Here is a 22,500-nt window from a genome sequence, read left to right on the forward strand (position 1 = left end):
TCCTACCGTTCTTCTATTCTTAAGGAGTGCTTTGCTTATTCGGGGCTTTTCCCCATTCCATACGAAATTGGAGATTGCCTTTTCCATCTCGTTGAAGATTTTGATTTTTCTTGACTGCTGGTACCAAGAGTGTTGATTGTGGATTTGAGCAAGATGAAATTGTTAACAACATCAGTATTTTCTTCATATAGCATGATACTGCCACTTGGTCCAGTAGTGAGGATCTTTGTTTTACTGATGTTGATATTTAGTCTATATTGAAGGTTGCAGTCCTTGACCCTCTACAGCAAACCCTTCACATCCTCCTCAGTTTGAGTGAGCAAGATTTTGTCATCTTAATGCATTATGTTGATGAGTCTTCCTCTAGTCTTTTTTCTTTTGTTTTGTTTAGGGGTTGTTTTTTTTTCCTAGGCCTCTTTGGGAATACATTTTTTAAAAATAAATTTTATATTGATTTGCATACAAAATTCATGTATATTGTGTTTCTGTTTCATTCATTTCATTCATATACTTTGTGCCTTATACATTCCTTTATTCACATTGTGTTTCATGTAGTCATTCCCATATACTGTGTTTTATAAAATTAATCACCATTGATCTATGCCCACCATCACCTCATCTTTTCCGGTCCCCACTAGATCCATCCCAATTCCCCCCTCCCTCTGTGCACTAAACTCTGTGACCACATGATTTTACCCACAGTCCCCTACCTCATTTCCCCACCCCCTCCTTTTATCCTTATCTTACTAGTCATCCTTCCACTTGAAGTTCAGCCTCCTCAATGATCTGTTCTGCACAGAGATTGGAAAGATATGGAGAAAGGATACTTGCTTGACAATGCTTCTTGTTCCCTTGCTGTGTTCAAACAACAGCTTCCAGGTCTGGGTATAGGTTTCTCAAGTACACATCAAGTGTCCTGGGATTCCCATTCTTCTCAATGTTAGCCACAGTCTGTTGTGATCCACACAGTCGAATGCCTTTTGCATAGTCAATAAATCACAAATAGACATCTTTCTGATACTCTCTGCTTTCAGCCAAGATCCATCTGACATCAGCAGTGACATCCCTAGTGGCCTCTTGTAAACCCTGCTTATTTTTCTGGCACTTTTCTGTCTCTGATACTGTTCCAGACATTTAGATAATTTTTAGCAAGATTTTGCTTGTGTGTGGTATTGTTTGATAATTTTCACAGTCTGTTGGATCATCCTTGCACTCTTAAACTGTTATGTTAATTTTGTACTTTGAGTAAAAAGTGATTATTAAATATTAGAAATTATGCAGATAATTTTCATTATATGACAGAGATATTTATTATTAATAAAAGATACTACTTTCTGGATTCTTGAAACATGCCAAGTATTTTTATATTGATCTCAGTTAATCCGTACAGAGTTATTACAAGGTGATTGTTGTTAAGTGCCGTTGAGTCAAGTAGGACTCATAGTGTCCCAGATCTTAACCCTTTCCTATCCTGCACCATCCTTAATTCCCAACACACTTGAGCCCATTTCTTCAGATGCTTTTGAGGGTCTTCCTCTCTTCACCAACCCCCTGCCTTTCCAAGCATGATGGCCTCTCCCAGGAATAGCCTCTCTGAATAACATGTCCAGAATGTGTGAGACAAGCTTCATTAACTTTGCCTCCAAGAAGCACTCTGGCTGCACTTTTTCCCAGGTTGTATCTGTTTGTTCTTTTGACAGTCCATGGGATACTTAGCACTCTTCTCCTATACCATATCTTAGAGGCATTGATTCTTTTTCTATTATCTATTCATTGTCCAGCTGTCATATGGATAGCAGATGATTGGAAAGACTAGACTTGAATCAGGCACACCTTTGTCTTTAAACTGATACCATTGCTCTTCAGGTCTTTGGAAAGATCTCTGATAGCAGACTTGCAGTGTCTCAAGATCTCCTGACTTTGGTACCAAGGCTGTTGATTTTGGATCCAAGCAATGTGAAACTGTCGACAGTTTCAATCTTATCTCCATCTTGCTGCTTATGGGCCCAGTGGTGAGGATTTTTGTTTTGTTGATCTTGAGATGTAATTCACATTGAAGGTTACAATCCTTGTTCCACTGCAGGAAGTGTCTCGAGTCCTTCTCACTTTCAGCAAGCATGGTTGTGTCATCTGCAAATGCTGATTGCTTATGTTGATGCCACACTCTTCTTTTATTTATTTATTTTTTACATATTTAAAAAAATTCTGTATCCTTTTTGGATACAGATGGTTTTATTTTCCTGAAACCTTCTTCAAAGAGTTTAAGACTAAGGGAGCTCGGTTGGCCTAGTGGAAAGAAGCTGCACTGCAATCCCAGAGGCATGCAGTTCAAATCCACCAGATGCTCTGCTGGAAGAGGGGCAATCTTCTCCTGTACCAGTCAGATCTGGTTTGACAGTACATGCACAAAAAATAATAAAACAAAACAAAGTGTTTCAGACTAACCTTGAGTTCAGTTTTCTCATTCCTTCCATTCTTCTGCCAGGCCATTTCCTGTCTCAGGGCACTGAGCAGGCTTCTCGCACCAAAGCAGAGAGGTCCGCAACCATGTAGCAATTACAGCGAAGGTAGCTGGAAGTCACTTCCAAATTTACATCAGTATCCAGTGGAGGTTTGGTACCATTTTTTGTGATAGTTTTTAAGATGGCCAGGCAATCTTCTGGGGATGGCAAACTGACAAAGAAGGTTTTGTCCAGCCAACTTCGGTGCAGTATTGCTGGGTTAGTGATATCTGACCTGTTGGTGGCTGCCATAATAAACACTTGTTGCGTGTTTCCAGACTATCCATCTCTGTGAGTAGCTGGTTCACCATGAGGACAGTTGCCCCTGACTCATGGTTTGATTGTCAAGAGCATAAGGCATTCACTTTGTCTAAGAATATCACAAAGGGTGCTGAGTTCTTCGCTCTCTGAAAAACTGTTGCATAGCATGTTCACTTTCACCGACATACATATTTAGTAATTCAGGACCCTTCACAGATAGGAAATTTAGTCCATGTTCATTTGCCACAGCCTTTGCCAGGAGAGTTTTACTACAGCCAGGAGGACCAGCAAGGAGGACCCCAGCTGGGGCCACTAATACAAGAGCTCTGAACTGATCTGGGTTCTGGACTGGTGCTAATGTTGCCATAGTTAGCTCTTTTCTAACATGTCTCAGTGCACCAGTGTCAGCCCATGTCACATTGGGGATAGTGACAAAGCCTTCTCTCTTGCCAGAAGGCTGAACTGAGACTAGAGCAACAACAAAATCATCTAACTCAAAGTGCAGCCCTAGTAGCAGCTCTTCTGATAGAGGATCCTCTTCTCTCAGCAACCCCAGTGGCCTTTGCAGTTCATCCTGTGTTTTAGAAGTGCGCTCCATTCCCACCCCTTCCTGGCATCTTGAAGTGAAAGCGGACAAGCCTCAGTCTTTGGTTCCTGCAGCTCCATCAAGCCCCTGCTAACAGCACACACACATGAGATTAGCACCAGCAAAGCCTGGTGTTAGGTGTGCTAGGTGACAAAAAGGAAATGCTTCCTTTCCTTTCCAGTTTCCTGCACATTGTCTGAAGTATTCTTTCCCTGACTGTTCATCTGGGATACCTAAGCATACTTCTAGGTCAACCTTCCTGCACGTCGCAGAGCAGGGTCTAGCGAGTCTGGCCAGTTAGTAGCTCCAGTGACTAGGATGCAGACTGTCAACTGCCACACTGTGTATCTCATCCATGAGAGTAAGCAGCTGGGCTACAATTCTCTTTTCTATGTCTTTTGAAGCAGCTTCTCTTTTGGGTGTAATATTACCAATATCCTCCATAAAAAAAGATGCAAGGTGCATTAGCCACCGCCTGTTCAAAGAGTCCTCTCAGCTTCTGCTCGGATTCTCCAGACACTCCAGAGACAATCTCCAGAGCAGCTACTTTCAAAATTCGCAAGTTAAGTTCCCCAGCAGTGGCATTTGTGAGCAACGTCTTCCTACAGCCTGGTGTCCCATGAAGGAGCACTCCGCGAGGGGGGATGATGCCCAGGTGCTGGTACACCTTGGAGTGATGCGTGTGGATGAGCATCTTGCAGACTTCCTTTAATGTTGTCTCACTGCCTTCAATATCTTCAAATGTCACACTGGAGACCTGCAAAGCTAACAGTCCCTTGGCTTTAATTTTCTTTTGCAGGACAGTTTTAGTTTCTCCATCTACTTCCTGACGACCTTCTTTCTTCCTTTTGCTTCCTCTGTTCTTTAGCATCTCTTTCCATTTTTTATCATTCTCCAGAAAACATGACTCTTCTGAATCCTGACTCTCAGATTCTGTTCTCTTATGATTACTTTTCTCATTTGACAGATCCCTGAAAAAGCTGTCTTTCTCTCCACCTGGGGTTCTTCTGCCAATAAACCATTCTCATTCTGAAACCATGACAGAGGTCTTTGAGGGAACAGAGCACGTCGGGGAGGCTAGCCTCGGTGCTGGAGAGATGTTTTCTCTTTGTTCCATCTCAGGAATAGTAGATGCACGGTCAGGATTTCCTTTCCAATACAAGGAGACCAGGGAGCTGTTCATGCGATTGGCTGAATGTGGATCTGGGTAATCTTCCTTATTTGAATTCTCATCAGAATAACTTGCAGTATACTCATTAGCCTCTTTAACTTGTCTTGCTCTTTTTTGTTAAATGTTCATCTTCTAGTTCTTTTAGGTCCTTCAGTTCTTTCTCAGTACTAATTATGTTAAATATTTTTTTCTACCTGGATCCTAAAAGCATTTTCCCCCCTTTTGACCATAATCTGTGTAGTCTTTGCAGATCAGATGTCAAGAATCCAGTGTCTACATACTTGCCACATCTGTTACTGGCGAGATACTGGATAACTCATTGCTTTAGTTTATATCCACAAACACTGCAGTTCCCGGCTTCATCGCATCTGTCCCAAGACCACTGCTCCAGCACACTCTTCCTTTTAAAGTCTAGCTTCTCAAATTATTTGCTCAGCATACAGATTGAGTAAGTATGGAGAAAGGAGAAAACTCTCACACACATCTTTCCAGATTTTAAACCGTACAGTGTTCCAGTGTTCTTTCTGTTCAGACAATAGCTTCTTTGTCTAAGTAGAGGTTTCATGTAAGCACAATTAAGTGTTCTTGAATCACCATTTTTCTCAATGTTAGCCATAGTTTTTGTGATTCACAAAGTCAAATTCCTTTGCATGTGTAATAAAACACAAATATATATTCTTTTGTATACTCTGCTTTCAGCCAAGATCCAACTGACATCAGCAGTAATATCCCTGGTGCCATGGCCTCTTCTAAATCCAGCTGAGCATCTGGCCGTTCTCTGTCTTTGTGCTGCTCTAGTGGTTTTGGGATAATCTTTAGCAATATTTTGCTTGCATATGATACGAATGGGATTGTTTGATAATTTCCACATTCTATTGGATCAGCTTTCTTAGGATTTGAAAGTATATAGATCTCTTTTAGTCAGTTGGCCAGACTTCTGTCCTCCAAACTTCCTGTTACAAAATGTTGAGTACATTCAGGGCTGCATCTTAGTTGGACATGTCAGTTGGTATACCATCAGTTCCTGTGGCCTTATTTTATCCAGTGTCTTCATTGCTTGAACTTCTTCCCTCATCACTGTATATGCTTCATCATATGCTACTTTCTGAAATTTTCAGTGTCAACCAGTTTTTCTTTGTATAGTGATTTTATGTATTCCCTCTATTTTCTTAAATACTTCTTGGATCTTTCAAGATTTTTCCAATAGTGTCTCTCATTATTTCAACATGAAGTTTGAGTTTTGTTTTTCAGTTCTTGCAGCTTAAGAAGTGCTAAGCAAAGTTCTTCCTTTTCTATTCTCTAACTCTGATTCTTTGTACATGTCATTATAATACCTCACTTTTTCTCATGAGCTGCCCTTTAAAATCTTCTGTTCATCTCTTATTTCTACATCACTTCCTGCTGTTTTGTCTTCTTGATGTTCTTGTGCAGCTTTTCAGTCTTTTCTGACAATCAGCTTGATCTTTTCTCCTCATCATGGATGATATATTTGATGTTATCTCACAGCTCATCTAGTCTTCAGCCGTTAGTGTTCAAGGCCTCAAAACTGTTCTTGAGATAATTTTTATTCAAGTGGTATAGACTCAAGGTTTTATTTTGGTTATTGAGGGCTTGTTTTCATTTTCTTCAACTTTAATTTGAACTTGCACATGAGTAATTGATGGTCTTTTCCACATTCAGAACCTGCCCTTGTTTTGACTACTGATAATGAGCTTCTCTAATAATTCATTTTACAGATGTAGTCAATCAGAATGTAATCTTGGGCCAATAGCTTCAGCATCCTCTGGGAACTTGTTAGAAATACAAAATCTTGGGTTCCATCTCAGATCTATTGAATCTAAACTCTTAGTCTTTAGAACAGTAGTCTTATTTTTCAATTATCCACAGAATATCTTTTCTGTATCATCATATTGTTGTTATTACATACCGTGGAGTTGACTGTAAGTTCTAGTGACCCTGTGAACCACAGGTTGGAGTCCTGCCATATCCTGCATCATCTTCATAATCTCTGATATGTTCCAGCCCACTGTTCCAGTCACTCTGTCAAAATGTCTGTCGAGGGTCGTCTTCTCTTCCTCTGACCTTCCATCTTTCCCAGCAGGTGTCTTTTTCCAAGGATGTGTCCCTCCTAACAACATACCCAAACGATGAGAGATGCAGTTTTACCATCCTTGCCTCCAAGGAGCATCTTGGCTGCACTTGATCCAAGACAACCTTGTTTTTTCTTTCGGCGGTCCATGGAAAATTCTCCATACTCTTCCCCAGCAGCAGGATTCAAAGGCATCATTTATTCTTCTGTCTTCCTTAGTCACTGTCCAACTTTCAAATGCATAGGAAGAAATACTGTCATAAGACACTTCAAATTCAACATCTCCAAAGGACTTTTCACTGTTCTTTCATCAGACATATTCCTTCCTATCTATTTTCATGAATAAAAGCATTTCCCAACTAGTTGTCTATTCAGAGCATCATCTCTCTTATTAATTGCCTACCTTTAATCATTTAGCACGTCCTGTTGATTCCATAATCAGTCACCTGTTTTCTTTTGGTACAATTCAGCTGCCTCTGAGAAAGTTCAGATTGTCATCATTCACCAATTCCTACCCATGTTACTTCTTTAATCTCTCTTATATGTATATCTGCTTCTTTTTCCATCTGTATATTTATTTCAGAACTCATAATTTTTCTACTGGACATCTACAGCAGTCTTCTTACTGATTTAATAGTCTTTACTATTACCCCTTATTCCAAAATACCTTTCATCATACTGCTGGAGTGTTAGTTTTAATATGAAATTAGGTTATATTACCCCCGCTTAAATATTCTGTGATTTTTTTTTTTTTAGTTTTATTGGCTTTTTAAAAAATTGGTTTTCATAGAATAATTAATTTATAGTGTGTTTCATTCATATTCATTGTATTCCATACAATCCTCATTTACATTGTTTTTCGTACAACCATTCATATACACTATATTCCATATAATATTAAAGAAAAAAGCAAAAAGCTCTTTTCTTTGGTTTGTCTTTATGTTAAGAGTCAAATTCTTAAGAGGACCTTGGTCCCTAACTATCTCTTCATTCATGACCTCATTCCTTTAGATATACTGTAATTTGTAAGTTCACTTAGATTCTTTACCATTTGCTTAGAATGACTTCTTCAACTCTGTATTTTCACAACATAGGCTCACCTGAGAATCTTTTCTTTTTCTATGTGGTTTCTTTTTTGGCCCTGTTCATCTCAATGGACAGAATATGTCACACTGTTTTTTATTATTTTCTTCATCAGATAATTATTTTATTGACAGCAACAAAGGATAACTTTTATCTTGAATAAATGCTTGTTCCAATGTTCTGTGATGTACTGTGTATTATTTGCATGATTAGTATACTTGTGAAAATTGGAGCACCAAAATTATTTGCATTTTTTAAATAAGTTTGATGTGGACATGTCTCACTGACTTTGGATAAACCTTGAAAGGAAGGGAGAACATTATTGCTCTCTTAGTAGTTAATAACTTGAGTGCTACCATGTGTCCAGTCTTGGTTGAGGTGCTGCATAAATGAAGTAAAGTGTGTGTGTGTGTGTGTGTGTGTGTGTGTGTGTATGGACTGGTATTACAGTTTTAAAAAAATATTTCTTTCAATCAATATTCTTCATTTTTTTTTTTTTTTTACTTTAAATACAGTTTAGTCTTATGGAAAGAAAAGGATCTAAATCCTAAGATTGCCATCCGAAATGCTAATTTTGGGCTCTACAGAGTATAGTTTGGCACTTATCCAGCAGAATCTGTTAAAAATTTTCCTTTGGGTCATATTTAAGTTGAGAAGAATGAGGTAACTTCAGTGTGAACCCAGATTGTGCTCCAGTCTTTCTCTCCAGTGAGTTGCCAAATTCACAATTTCATTTGTATCTGGAATTGGGGAAGCAGAGTTTAATATGGATGCTTGCCAATGATAGCAAATAATTGGCAAGATAGCCCTGTTCTCTGTGCTTAATTATCTAGTTTTATTAGAAAGCCTTTATATATTTATCTGTACATACCTATTAGTTTCTCAAGGTATCTTTATTTGGTTGTGATTTCTTGTCTTCTATTTACTGTCAATTCTTCTGTCTTTTCTGAGAAGCTTGGCTGACATCTTAATACTTTACCATTTGCTGTGCAGATTCCCCCCCTGCCCCTCCCCCCCCCAGTAAATCTGGAATTACAGATTTTAATGCTACACAGGTGTTGTAGAGGTCATTAAGTCTAAATCTTTCATTTTGAAAATTGAAAATCCTAGTGAAGCTCACGTAGGCTGAATTTGTGGTTTATGAATTCATTCCATATTTATTGAGTACCTACTCTGACACTGTTCTATTCTCAGGCATTGGGATCTAGCAGTGAATGAAACAAAGTTCTAACATTTTAGATGCTCATATTCTAGCCAGGAGTCACAATGAGTTCCACTCAAGGAGGTTATGTTTCACACAAATCAGGTGCTGAAAAGTTGTACTCAGGATAGTGGAAATTTAGAAATAAGCTATTGTAGGCACATATGAGTTACCTGTTTCCTTTACACAGTGTTTTTCAACTTTGTCAAGACTCATCTAAAAAATTAAAAATAAAATCTAAAACCTAGGTTCTGCTCTAGACTAGATATTTTAGTTGAGTCCAAGGTGTTAGTCATTTTGAAAAGATCTGATGATTGTGGTATTGTTGAGAATCACGGGGCACCATAAGGCTTTGCTTAGAGAATAGGCAGCCCGAATTGATTGATTGATTGATTAATTAATTTTAAAAATTAACTTCTAGTAAGATCTGATACAGACTTTTTTGTTACTGTTTTGTTCTTTTCGATCTTCAGATTTGGCCAAGTGTGAAGGCTAACTCATTATTTTTCTTAAACAAGTTTGAAGAACCATATTGACAAAATTTCATCTCTACAATTACAATTTAATTAATGACATTTCAAACTGAGTTCCTGAAATCTATTATTTTGTAATTATTTGAGACTTCACATTTTCTATTTTCTGGTTATTCCTTGTTAATTTTAGTTTTTATTAATCCTCTTTCAGATTGACTGCATTCTATTTATTAATACTTTTTCATGAAATTGATTTGTTTAGGGGACCACACCGTTCTTGAACTAGAGTATCACTTACTGCGTGGCACTCTTGTTAACTTCGGAGTAGCTTATTGTTTTATCTTAATTAAATCACAGAAGCTTTATGGTGACCTTTGCCTGTTTAACTTTAACCAAGTTTTTATCTATTTGGGTCCATAGGCCTTTGTATAAATCTGAGTAAGTCTTACAGTCTCTGCTAGATAAGACTGGAAATTGAATGATAATAGATATTAACATTTCCATCTACTACTCATCTTTCACTTTGATAGTTTGTTATGTTGCTTTGCTGGTGAATCTGTATCACCAGTATTTTTACTATCAAGAAGATCTCTTAGTTTTCAGCAGAGATTCCAGACAAAGACAGACTAGGAAAAAGAACTGACAGTCCACTTGAGGGACAGTGGGGAAATGGCCCATGGAAACTGTATGAATAATAACAGAACATTGATATAATGATACAGTGCCAGAACGTGAGGCCATCAAGTTGGGAGGCATTTAATGTGCACTGGAAAAGAGCTACCTCTTTAAATTCATTGTCATATATTGTTGTCATGTGCTTTCAAGTAGGAACTAACTGATAACTGACTTTCCAGGAGGTTTTCAGAGGCTGTATCTTGCTCGGGATGAGATTATCCGTCTTTATCCTTGGGAACAGTGGATTTGAAATGCTTGCCTTGGAGTTAGCAGTATGGTTCTTTACTCATTATTAGACCACTAAATCTGAATGGAGCCAAGGTTTAGTTCATTTGCTAATGTGCCATAACTCAGAATGAGAAGTGACATCTGCAAACATCCATTAACAATTGGAATATGAAGATATGAACCTAGAAAAATTGGAAGTTGTTAAAAAGGAAACAATGCTAAAAAACCATTTAGGCATTAGTGAGCTGAAAAGAACTGCTATTGGCCATTATGTCTGCAATGTTGGGGGTGACAAATTGAAGAGAAATGACATATTCCTTGTTCAGAGGAACATTTCAAGAGCTATACTGAAGTACAGAGATTTCAGTGATAACATCTGTACGCCTACATGTAGGCACACCAGTTAATGCAACTGTTACTCAGATTTACATACCAACCACTAAGGCCAAGATTTTTTACCAAGTTCTGCAGTTTGAAATTTATGAACTGTGTAACCATGATGAGTTGATTGTGGTGACTGGAGTGAGAAAAGCAGATTCAAGAAAAATATTACTTTGTTAGTAGAAATGACACCTGAGATGGCATTCCAGAATTTTGCCACATCACTCACTGACTTACTTATGGCAAATACCTTTTCTGACAGTCTGAACAAGAACTATACATGTAGACCTCACTGGATGAAATACATAGGAATTAAATTGACTTCATCTTTGGATCTGAAAGTCGGACAAAGACTAAGGAGGACAGAAGAGTGATCAATGTCTTTGAGTTGGAGTGTTAGAGAAAAGTACTGATTTTCCCGTGGACTGTCAAAAGAACAAACAAATACATCTCGGAGGAAGTCTAAGGAGCAGTCAGTGTGCTCCTTAGATGTAAGGAGGGTGAAGCCTTGTCTCACATACTTTGGCTATATTGTTAGGAGGAGCTGGTCCTTGGAAAAAGGCATTGTGCTTAGACAGGTGGAGGGTCACTGAAAGAAAGGAAGACCCTCAACAAGATGAATTGACAGTCTGTAAGAGTGGGCTCCAGTATATCAGAGGCTATGAGGATGTCAGAGGAGAGGAAGGTTCAGGTCTGTTATTCATAGTCACTGCGAGTTTGGTTGACTCAGTGGCTCCTAACAGCAGCAGCAGCTAGGGAAAGAGACATTTGTCCTTCTGTTTGTAATTGTAAGTCTTTTAAAATTCTCAGTGTCCTTCAGTGGGATATTTGGGAAAGAAGTGAAGTAAGTCGCCATATTTAATTATTGTTGTTAGGTACTATTGAGTCAAATATGACTCCTAGTGACCCTGTGAACAACAGACCTGAACCTTTTTCTTTCCTGTGCCATCCTTATCATAATTGACACACTGGAGCTGATTGCTGCAGTCACACTGTTAGTCCATCTTGTTAAGCATCTTCCTCTCCTTCGCTGACCCTCTGTCTTTCCAAGCATAATACCCCTTTTTAAGGAAATGTGCAAGGAGCTGAAATCAGAAAATCAAAGGGTAAACTCGCTCAGCATTTCTTAAGCTCAAGGAACTGAAGAACAAATTCAAAGCTCAAGTTGCTATACTTAAGGATGCTTTGGGCAGAATATTAAATGATCCAGGAAGCAGTAAAAGAAGATGGAAAGAGTATACAGAGTCATTGTACCGAAAGGAATTGGCAGACACAGAAGAATCTCATGAAACAACATATAAGCAAGAGCCTATGGTGATAAAGAAAGACATTCAAGCTGCTTTGAAGGAATTGGCAAAAAAAATAACTCCCCCAGGAATTGATGGTATACCAATTGATGTATTTCAAGTAACAGATGCTACCCTAAATGTGCTCTCTAAGTTGTGTCAAGCAATCTGGAGGACAACCACTTAGCTAATTGACTGGAAGAGATCTGTATTTATTCCCATTCCAAAGAAAGGTGATCCAACAGAGTGTGGAAATTACTCAACAATATCATTGATATCACATGCAAGCAAGATTCTGCTGAAGATTATCCAAAACGACTGGAACAGCACATAAGCAGAGAACTGCCAGAAGTGAAGGCTGGATTTAGAAGGAGTCATGGTACTAGGGATATTGTAGCTAATGTTAGATGGATCTTGGCTGAAAGCAGGGAGTACCAGAGGAATTTATATCTGTGTTTCATTGATTATGTAATGGCATTTCACTGTGTGGGTCACAACAAACTATGGATGAGTCTGAGAAGAATGGAAATCCCAGAACACTTGATCGTGCTAATGCAAAAACCTATACTTGGACCTGAGGCAGTCATCAGAACAGAGTAAGGAAACACTGCATGGTTCAAAACTGGGAAAGGTATATGCCAGAGATGTATCTTATTTCCATACCTTTTCAACCTGTATGCAGAACAGATTATCCGGGAGGCTGGGCTGTATGAGGATAAGTGTGGCATCAGGATTGGAGGAAGATCCATCAACAATCTGTGTTATGCCGATGACACAACCTGTTTGCTGAAACTGAGGAGGACCTGAAGTGCTTGCTGCAAAAGGTCAAGGACTTCAACATGGATTGAGACTCAAGAAGGCATAGATTCTCACCACTGGGCCAATTGGCAGCATCAGGATGGATGGTGAAGAGATTGAGATTGTTCACAGCTTTAGTTTGCTTGGCTCCACAGTCAGTACTCTCAGCACCAGTAGCCAGGAAATTAAAAGATGCATTGCGATGGGAAAGTCTGCTGTTAGGGACCTCTCCAAAGAGTCCTGAAGAGCAATGGTGTCTCTCTGGAGACCAAGGTATGCCTGATATATGTGATGGTCTTTGCAATCACTTGCTATGTGTCAGAGAGCTGGACAGTGACTAGGGAGGATAGAAGGAGAATTGATGCCTTCGAGCTGTGGTGTTGGAGAAGAGTATTAAATATACCGTGGACTGCTAGAAAAATGAACAAGTTCATCTTGGAGAGGGTTAAACCAGGTTGCTCCTTGGAGGCAAGGATTCTGAGGCTTTATCTGACAAACTTTGGTTTGGACATGTTGCAAGGAGGAACCAGTCCTTGGAGAAGAACGTCATGCTTGGGAGCGTAAAGGGACATCACAGAAGAGGAAGACCCTCTGTGAGGTGAATTGATTCAGCGACTGGTAAAGTTGGAGTAGGTATGTTGGAAACAATGAGATTGTCACAGGATAGAGCAGGGTTTAGGGCTGTTGTACATAGGGTTGCTAGGAGTCGCAGGTGACTCGACTGCACATAACAACAAGGAATAGCCTCACCTAGTAGTATGTCCAAAGCATGAGAGAAGAAGCTTCTTCATCTTTGCCTCTAAGGAGCATTCAGCCTGCACTTTCTCCAAGATCTATCAGATTGATGATTAGAGCTGTGCTCTGAAAGTTTTCCCAATTTGGTCATATCAGACTTTGAGGGATTCCCCCCTTTGTGGACTGACTAGCTTCTCTTACTTAGCATGTAATTTCCTTACTTCATTCCTGAGATAAGCACTTTCTCTTAAAAATTTCATAATATTTCATACTCTACATCAATCATGTTGGTCTCTTGTATGAGCCTTAAAAGCTCACTCATTCTTTCAAGACTTAAATCTTAAACGCTCCTTTTGTTTTTTGTTTAAATATCTTTTTTATTTTTATTATTTTGTGTGTGTGTGTGTACCATCAAATCAGATCTGACTGGTACAGGAGGAGATTTTTCCTCCTTCTCCAGCAGAGCATCTGGTGGATTCGAACCGCAAATCTCTAGTATTGCAGTGCAGCTTCTTGCCACTATAAACGCTCATTTTGAAGGAGTTATTTTTAATGCCCATTGCTTACATGTATTTCTTCACTTACACTATTCTTTTGAAATAATTTAATATTTAATGCCCTGCCCAACTGCACCCTAAGATTCTTGAAGAATTTTTTATATAGCAACCATATATATATATATTTACTATCCTCAGAAGAGTTAACTGAATTGATTATAGTAATTCTAACTTGGAGAACCTGAGAGGAGAATGATGAAGTTCCTTAAGTGCCAGACTTTTTTGTTCACCTTTGATTTCCTCTCTAGTAATGTTTATGAATATTGTTGAATTGTTTTAAGGGGCATTATATTCCAGTCCTTTCAAGATAGCTAGGATTTAATTTGGAATAGTCGGAAGTATTGGGAATTAAATTGGTCATGTGTGAAAGGTGGTTGCTAAGGCTAATTCAAAAAGGAATAATTTAAGCTGTAATTGTGACTGAATCCAATTGCTGATTTTAATTTTATAATTTTAAAGTTATATTATAAAAATAGTATCCTTCACATTGAATATGAAAAGAGACTCTCAAACCATCTTGGAAATAGTTGTTATGATTGACATTTTTAGTTTTTGAGATTCAATATTATTTGCCAATCTTTATGGATGTATACTTATCATTTTTATGTGAAAATAGTAATTTTTGTCATATATTTGTACTCTTTTTAATATACTATGCTGTTTTATTGATATATTTTACCTGTCTATTCTTGGATTTTCTTTAATGCTTGCAACTTTTTGCGAAGAAAAATATAATAATCTTTGTGTATGTAGGGTTTTTTAAAATTATGTTAGTTTATTTATAAAATTAGAGTACATTGTTTTCTAGAACAGATTCTTCTAGTTTCCCTAAAACACACAAATTGTACATGTAGTTTTTAATATTCTTTTTTGGAAACTGAAAATTTGAGTATGGTAATAGAGCCTTTATTTGAATAGAATAAATTCCCTGTAACGGAAATTTAATGGAAATACCCAAGTAATCTGAGTTAGCCTAGATTAAGGAACCAAATGGACCTGAGTTTCTATTTTGACAGCAGCTTTATAAGAGGTGTCACTTTGTGTAAGGTAATTTACTACTGTGAGCCTCAGTGGTAAAATTAGGTTAATAATAGCGAAATTTCATTAAATATTTACAATGTCTCAGTCACTATTTTAAATATTTTACATTTTTTAAGCCATACACTCAGAGCACTTGATGTATTGCAGAAAGTGCAGCCAAAGTGCTTCTTGAAGGCAAAACTTTGCCTCACATGATTTGGGCATGTTGCTAGGTGAGGCTATGCCTTAGAAAGGGACATCATACTTGAAAAGATGGAAAGTCAGCTAAGGAGAGGAAGACCAGCAAGATGGACTGACACAGTGACTGTAGCAAAGGGCTGAAGTTTGAAAGAGATTGTGGGAATGACACCAGATAGGACAGGGTTTAGATCTGTTGTTCATAAGGTTGCTATGAATTGTGCTTGACTGACAGTACCTACGAACAGCAACAACATCAATCAGAGGTTATTATTTCCATATTATAGATATGAAAACAAAGGAATAGGGAAGTTGCATGGGTAAGAGAACTATTAATCATGCTATTTAATGTACTCAGTGCCATCTAGAACTGGCTTGACCTCTAGAGCTGGTTCTGTAATTTCCCTGTACTGTCAACTCCCCACTTAATTCTGTTCCCAGGCAGGAAAACTGGCCTTTATTGGCTAGATTAATGATTACTGAAACTGGAGTGCTTTGTGAGGCCATGCTCCCAATACTTTGACCCTGCGATCAAAGTAGAAACTTTGGGAGCAGGATTTGCTTCGGATTTTCCTATTCTCTTTGCAGCCTCTTTTATTTTAAATTTGAGTTTGACGAAATGATGATAAAATTTTTGATTTATACTTTTATATTAATCTCCAGTAGGCCTTTTTAAATGTCCTATGAAAAATAAAAACACAAGGCCCATAGAACCATAAGTGACTAGGAAGATAGACATAATAAGAAGTCAGGGGCTGATTTAGGAGCTGTTAAGCCGATTCTTCCTAGTTTAGTCAAAATCAATAAAGCAGAACTGAAAGCACCCTGAATTTGCATTTGGGTGATAACTTGAACAAGAAAAATTACGTGTTAATATCCTCCTGGAAAACTAAGTTACCGTATGCACTGCATAAAATTAAATAACAAAAAATCAAAGCAGATAACGAAGCCAACTAATAACTGACCCGCGAGTGGGTTTCTGAGGCAGTAAATTGCTTGGGAAGAGATTGTTCATCATTCCCTCCTTAGAACTGCTGGGAGATTTGATTTACCAGATACATTGCTTTTGGTTAGAGCACAATTCCCTATGTAATAGACCGTGGGATTGCTGAATCTCTAGACCACAAGAGTCAGAAACAGCTGTACCCTGCCTAAAGATGGCACACTCCCTCAACATAAATGAGTCCCTCTGCACAGTGGGGGCAATAATCTGTTCTTCTCCATCAGGCTCATCAAAGGGCTCACTGCACCTTTTTTGCGTCTTCTATTTCCTATTTCAGGACCTTAACGTATGCTTTTCCCTCTTTCAGTTATTCTGTTTCACCTGACTTAAGGAAAAAAAAAAACAACACATCAGACCAATTCTGATTTTGTTGTGTTGGCAATGGCCAAATCAAAGCCTGGGAGTGAAGCCTGTTTTTCTGACTGTAGGACCAGTGTTTGTTATATCCATTGTACTGCTTGCCATTTTATTTGTAATGAACTTGAAAAAAATTCTTGTTGGTAGTATGAGTATATTAGTAAACTATATACATAGATTTGGAAGCACGATTGGCATCCACTGTCCCTTTAAACTCTATGAACTTTGATAAATGTTGATAGTTGTACAGGGGCTTCAGGCCTTTTGCTTCTAAGTGTCAATATGAGTTGTGCTGGACTCAAAGGCAATCAACAACAACATATACCTATATGGGAACTCTGGTGGCCTAGTGATAAGAAACTATGCTGCTATCTAGAAGGCATGTGGTTTGAATCCACCAGATGCTCTTTGGAAGAAAGATGGGCAATCTCCTCCCATTTGATTAACTGCTTCTGAATACCCACTGGCAGGTCAACTATGGGTCTATTCAGACTTGACGGTAAACAACAACATACAGGGAGCTCTGGTGGCTTAGTGGTAAGAAGCTGCACTGCAATTCCAAAGGCACACAGTTTGAGTCAACCAGCTGCTCTGTGGGAAAAAGATGGCCAGTCTCCTCCTGTGTGATGTAACTGCCTCTCAAAACCTGCCAGAAGATCAGCTATGGGTCTATGGGTCGGTCCTTACTCGATGGTACACAACAACAACAACAACATACGCGTGTATATTTGTGGAAAAAAAATACACACACACACACACACACACACACACGTACTATACATGTTGTTGTTATGTACCATCAAGTTGGAACTGACCCATAGCTGACCCTCCAGTGAGTTTTCAGAAGCAGTTAATTGCATGGGAAGAGATTACTTGTCCTTCTTTGAGAAATAACTGGTGGATTCGAACTATGTGCCTTTGCGATTGTAATACAGCTTCTTGCCACTAGGCCACCAGAGCTCTTCATATACATATAACTATGTTAATCTTCCATGACAAAGAAAACTTGTGTCAATAAGTTTCAGTAACTTCATCAATAACCTATGTTATGCAGATAACACAACTTTGCTTGCTGAAAATGAGATGGACTTTAAGCACTTTTTGCAGAAGATCAAAGAATACAACTTTTAATATGAATTACATCTCAATGTCAAGAAAAAAAATGTTCTTGCCACTGAACCATTAGGCAATATCGTAATAAATGGAGAAAAGATTGATACTTTCAACAACTTCATCTTATTTGAACCCACCATCAGTTCCCTGATACCAGCAGTCAGGAGATAATAGGCATATTGCACTGGGCAAGTCTGTGGTCAGGGACCTCTCCAAATTGTTGAAGAGCATTGATGCCAGTTTGGGATCTGAGGTACACCTGATTCAGGCCATGCTGATAAGAGAGGCTCTTCCTTGGAGAAGAACAACAAGCTTAAAAGGTGAAAGAGAGGAAGACTCTAAGCCAGATGGATTGACACAGTGACTGTGACAGTGAGCTGGAGTATGTCAGAAATTGTGAGGATGACCCAGGATAAGACAGTGTAGAGATCTGTTGTTCGACGGTGGTTAAGAGTTGTACTTGACTCAGTGACACCTAGCAACAAACATACATATATATACACATTTAGTGTATATATGCTGCATTGACTGTCAGGAAACAGCTCTTGGTTTAGTACTTTGCACTTTTAATAAAGTGCTTTCTCATCCTTTATCTTTTATTTGTTATAAAGATAACCTTTTGCTCATATGCATAATATTCTTGAATAGTGGCATGGATTTCTTTTTTATTCCAGCATGCACACTGCTTCTGTATGTTCATATATCCAGCTACTGCCCTTCAGACATGTGCATTGACTCACTTCACTGAGATTATAAAGTTCAGTCATTGTGGCTTCTCAACACAGCTCTTTCTGGATCTTTGTGGTTTTGGAGTCTCAAGTATGAGATTCCAAGCATGAAGTTAATTTGTTGTTTTGCACTTAAATTCCTTAGCTTCTTAAGACTACCTATAGTCAAGGATATCCTTTAAACACTTAATCAAAGCTTTACTATGTAGTTAAGCAACATACTGTGTAGAAACAAACACAAGAATAATAATATCCTTTATTGTACTAACATTCTTCAATCAGAATGGTGTTTGAGATAAGATAAGTTATATGGCTCTAATGTGTGGCCATGTGATTTGGTTGGTGGCAAAGAAAGAAGTGAATTGTTAGTCCAAGGGTAGCCATGGGTTGCCAAAACTTTCTATAGCAGAGGCCTACTAAGCTGTACAGAAAATGAGGGTTCTTTTAGTTAGCAGCACACCACAGTAATGATGGACCATGACAGAACTCCTTAAAAAGCTGGAGATTCTTAAGAGCATTTTCTGATTCATGACCAGCCCATTGAAGTAGTTGAACAAAGTAGTATGTGAGAAAACCTACTAGTTTGTGATTTTCCGATCTAAAAAGTGGTGTAAGAGATTATGGTTTCGGAGACTTTGGAGCTCCTACGTCATGGTGAAATATTGTTTGATCTGTATGCTATAGTCCAGTGTTTGCTTGAGAATAGGATATGAACATCTAAGTTCAGTTTATGATGGTACTGGGTAAATAAGAGTTAGAGTTAAGCTTTTTATCCCCGAGTTTCTAATAGCTACTGCTGAGGTGAGCCTTATATGTTAAGATTATCTGAAGATAAGACTGAAGCTCATTGGCTCAAAGTTCAAAGGAGAGCATTAGATTCAAGGACTTAAAAATCACTGAGTTGTTATCCATCAGTTTGTACCAGACATGCAGATGAACAACACTTATCATGACAATCTATTATCATTTATCAGCAGTTTGGAATCATTCTTTATAGAGCCTTATGTATATGCTTTGAATGATTTTGCAGAGACGAGAGTTCAAAATTATTTTTGCTTGGTAATTTGAAGTAGCAAGTTATTTTGTGTGCCTTTGAAAGCAGCTGTTGTGAAGCCCAGTTTACTCATCCTTACAGTCCTGTCAGGTCCTGCCTTACCTATGTGTGAAAAGACTTGAACTATTTACAGAATGTCATTGTTTGACACTCTACCATTTGCTATTTATTTGATATAAGTTGTGTTTGCTTGTTTTTTAATTTTCCACAACTTGTGTGTGAGCTCTTTATATAAGAAATATGTATCTGATATTTAAATCTATGCCTAGTGGTAAGGAGTAAAGCTCCCAATCCAGAGACATTTGGTTTTAATCCACTGATTGCTCTGAGGGAGAAAGATGGACACTCTCCTCGTGTGCAGTTTAGTGCCTCTGAAAACCCACTATAAAGTCAGCTATGGGTTGGTTCTGACTCTACAGTACCTAACAACAATCACATCAAGACCTCCATTGCCAGATACTTTATAGAAAATTATAAACCATTAAGAAATAAGATGTTTGGGCCCATGTCAAAGACAAAACACTCATCCCAGATAAAATCAACACAGTTCCAACAGGTTCTTAACTTGTGGATATGAGTGATGTGTCACTGAAACGTAATGTACTTATTGATGCTATTTGACTGCAGCCCGTGTGTTTTGGTACCTCTATTAGAGCATGATTCTTAGCACACATTCTTTGTGCTTGGTAAATACTTGTTTGATGGAAAAGTACTTCTTGTGTCTTAGTACTGCCTAGGGTGCTTACAAAGATCTATTTTAAATGTATTATGTATAGTATGGTAATTCTTTCATTCATTAAATGAGTTGCCCTTATTGGAAAGTTAATCTCTTTATGAAGAGAGTAACTTTTATCTTAGAATAAACAGACTTGGACACTGAATCTTCATTGCTTTGTTCACAGAAAATTCTTTGGTTTATTTCCAGGGTTAGAAAAAAGTAATAGATACCACTTTGTAGTAAATTGCTTCATGCTTTTGTGGCAACATTCTGATGACTGACATAGTGAAGTGTTAGACTGCCCTAGTGCTTTGTGATGCATTGTTGTCAAGATAGATCGCTATGAGTTAAGTAAAACTCATAGTGATCCTATGAACAACAGAACCTTGTCCTGTCCTGTGGCATCCTCATTGTCTCTAACATATGTGCATCTATTGCTGCCAACTCTGTGTCCATCCAAGTATGTGAAACAAAACTTCAGCATCCTTGTCTCAAAAGAACACTCTGGATGCACTTTTTCCAAGACACATGTGTTTGTTCTTTTAGCTGAAGATCCGTGATGTTAGCTTAAAGACTAAGGTGCACCTAATTCAAGCCATGGTCTTTTTAATCACTTGTTATGCATCTGAAAACTGGAGAGTGAACAAGAATAACAGAACAAAAGTGATGCATTTGTGTTGTGGTATTGGAGAAGAGTACTGAGTGTTTTGTGGACTGCCAAAAGAACAAATATGTCTTTGATACAGTGCAGTCAGATCAGTAAAAGAAAGGAGGACCTCAGTAAGATAGATTGACATATTAGTTGCAGCAAAGGGATCATGTGTTGTTGTTCTTTGCCGTCAGATCAGAACCCAACCTGTAACTTACCTTCCAGTGGGTTTTTAGATTTAGTAAATCTCATGAGGAGATTGCCCAGCCTTCTCTCTTGGAAAATCTGATGAATTTGAAGTGCATGCCTTTGAGATTGCAGTGCAGCTTCTTACCAGTAGGCCATCAGAGCTCCCTCTGGGATCGAATATATCAGAGAATATAAGGATGACACAAGAAACGGGACATGGCTTAGATCTGTTATTATAGGGTCGCTATGAGTCACACTCAGTAGGACACAATGTTGAGAGGTAATCACAAATACCTTTTAAAAAATTTTTTATTATATATTGGTTTGCATGCAGAATTAGTATACATAGTCTTTCACACTTTCCTTCATTGTATTTGTAATCACTATGTTTTATAAAATTAATCTCCATTGAATTATGCCCACCATTACCCTGTCTTTTTAGATCCCTGCTGGATCTTTCCTATTTCCTTTACTCTCCTCTCCACACCCATCAAATTGTGCAACTTATCATTTTCCCCGCCACCCTCACTCCTCTGCCCCTACCCTTTTCCCTCTTTGACTTCCAAATATGTTTTACTAGTTATTCTTCTGTTTTTACAGTAGTGGTATTTGTTCTTATGAGACTGAGTTAGTTCACCTAGCAGAATTGTCTCCAGTCGCTCCCAATTTATGTAGTGTTTTTTGAAATCATTGCTCCTGAGTGCTGTGTAGTATTCCATCATGTGAATGTACCATAGTTTCTCAATCCATTCAGTTGTGGTTGGACATTTGGGCTGTTTTCATGTTGGTGTCTGTACACCTGGATCTTATCCGATAGACCACACTGGTATCAGATTGATTACATCTGTGGAAAGTTCACTGCAGAAAGCCCTTTTGCTGATCTGAACATTTTTAAAGTTCATTAACCTTTTTGTGTTTTAAATGTGTAAAGCAGAGAACAGAGCAAAATAATCTATCATAGATTTTACCTATGAAAATTCTGATTCTATAATACTGGGAGTAGTTTTTGAATAGTTAATAAAATCTAGTGGAGAGTGGAAAAATTCATGTCAGTATTACAGTTAATACTTCCAGAGTGTATTGGCTTCATTACTTTGTCTACATTTCCCCATATATAAGCATACATTTAGATATACTGACAAATTAATCTGTCAGTGGTTTTAAGAAAATAATTTCTAATTATCACTGTTGTTTGTAGTATTACATCATTATTTTCTTCATACATTAAGAATGTTGGTAGGTGACACTGAGTTGACTACAGTTCATAGCAACGCTATGAACATCACCCTATCCTACTCCTAATGATCTCTTATGTGCTTAAGCCTATTATCACAGTCACTGTGCCAGTCTGTCTTGTTAAGGCTCTTCTTTTTTTTCTTTGAAACCTCCACCATTCCTACCATAATGTCGCCTTGTAAAGATTGACCCCTCTTGACAACATGCCCA

The 22,500-nt window shown here is 38.1% G+C and overlaps 1 protein-coding gene and 1 pseudogene across 1 annotated transcript in view; one reads left to right on the forward strand and one right to left on the reverse strand.

Annotated features, from left to right (window-relative positions):
- Positions 1-4,882, reverse strand: part of LOC102868753 — an 8,911-nt pseudogene extending 4,029 nt beyond the window's left edge.
- The window catches only part of STK3 (serine/threonine kinase 3), a 347,232-nt gene that overhangs the window by 179,340 nt on the left and 145,392 nt on the right, over positions 1-22,500 (forward strand). The window lies entirely within an intron of this gene.

The sequence above is a fragment of the Elephantulus edwardii genome, unplaced genomic scaffold, assembly GCF_000299155.1.
Source record: "Elephantulus edwardii isolate Elephantulus edwardi_28Jun2011 unplaced genomic scaffold, EleEdw1.0 scaffold00270, whole genome shotgun sequence".
NCBI lineage: Eukaryota > Metazoa > Chordata > Mammalia > Macroscelidea > Macroscelididae > Elephantulus > Elephantulus edwardii.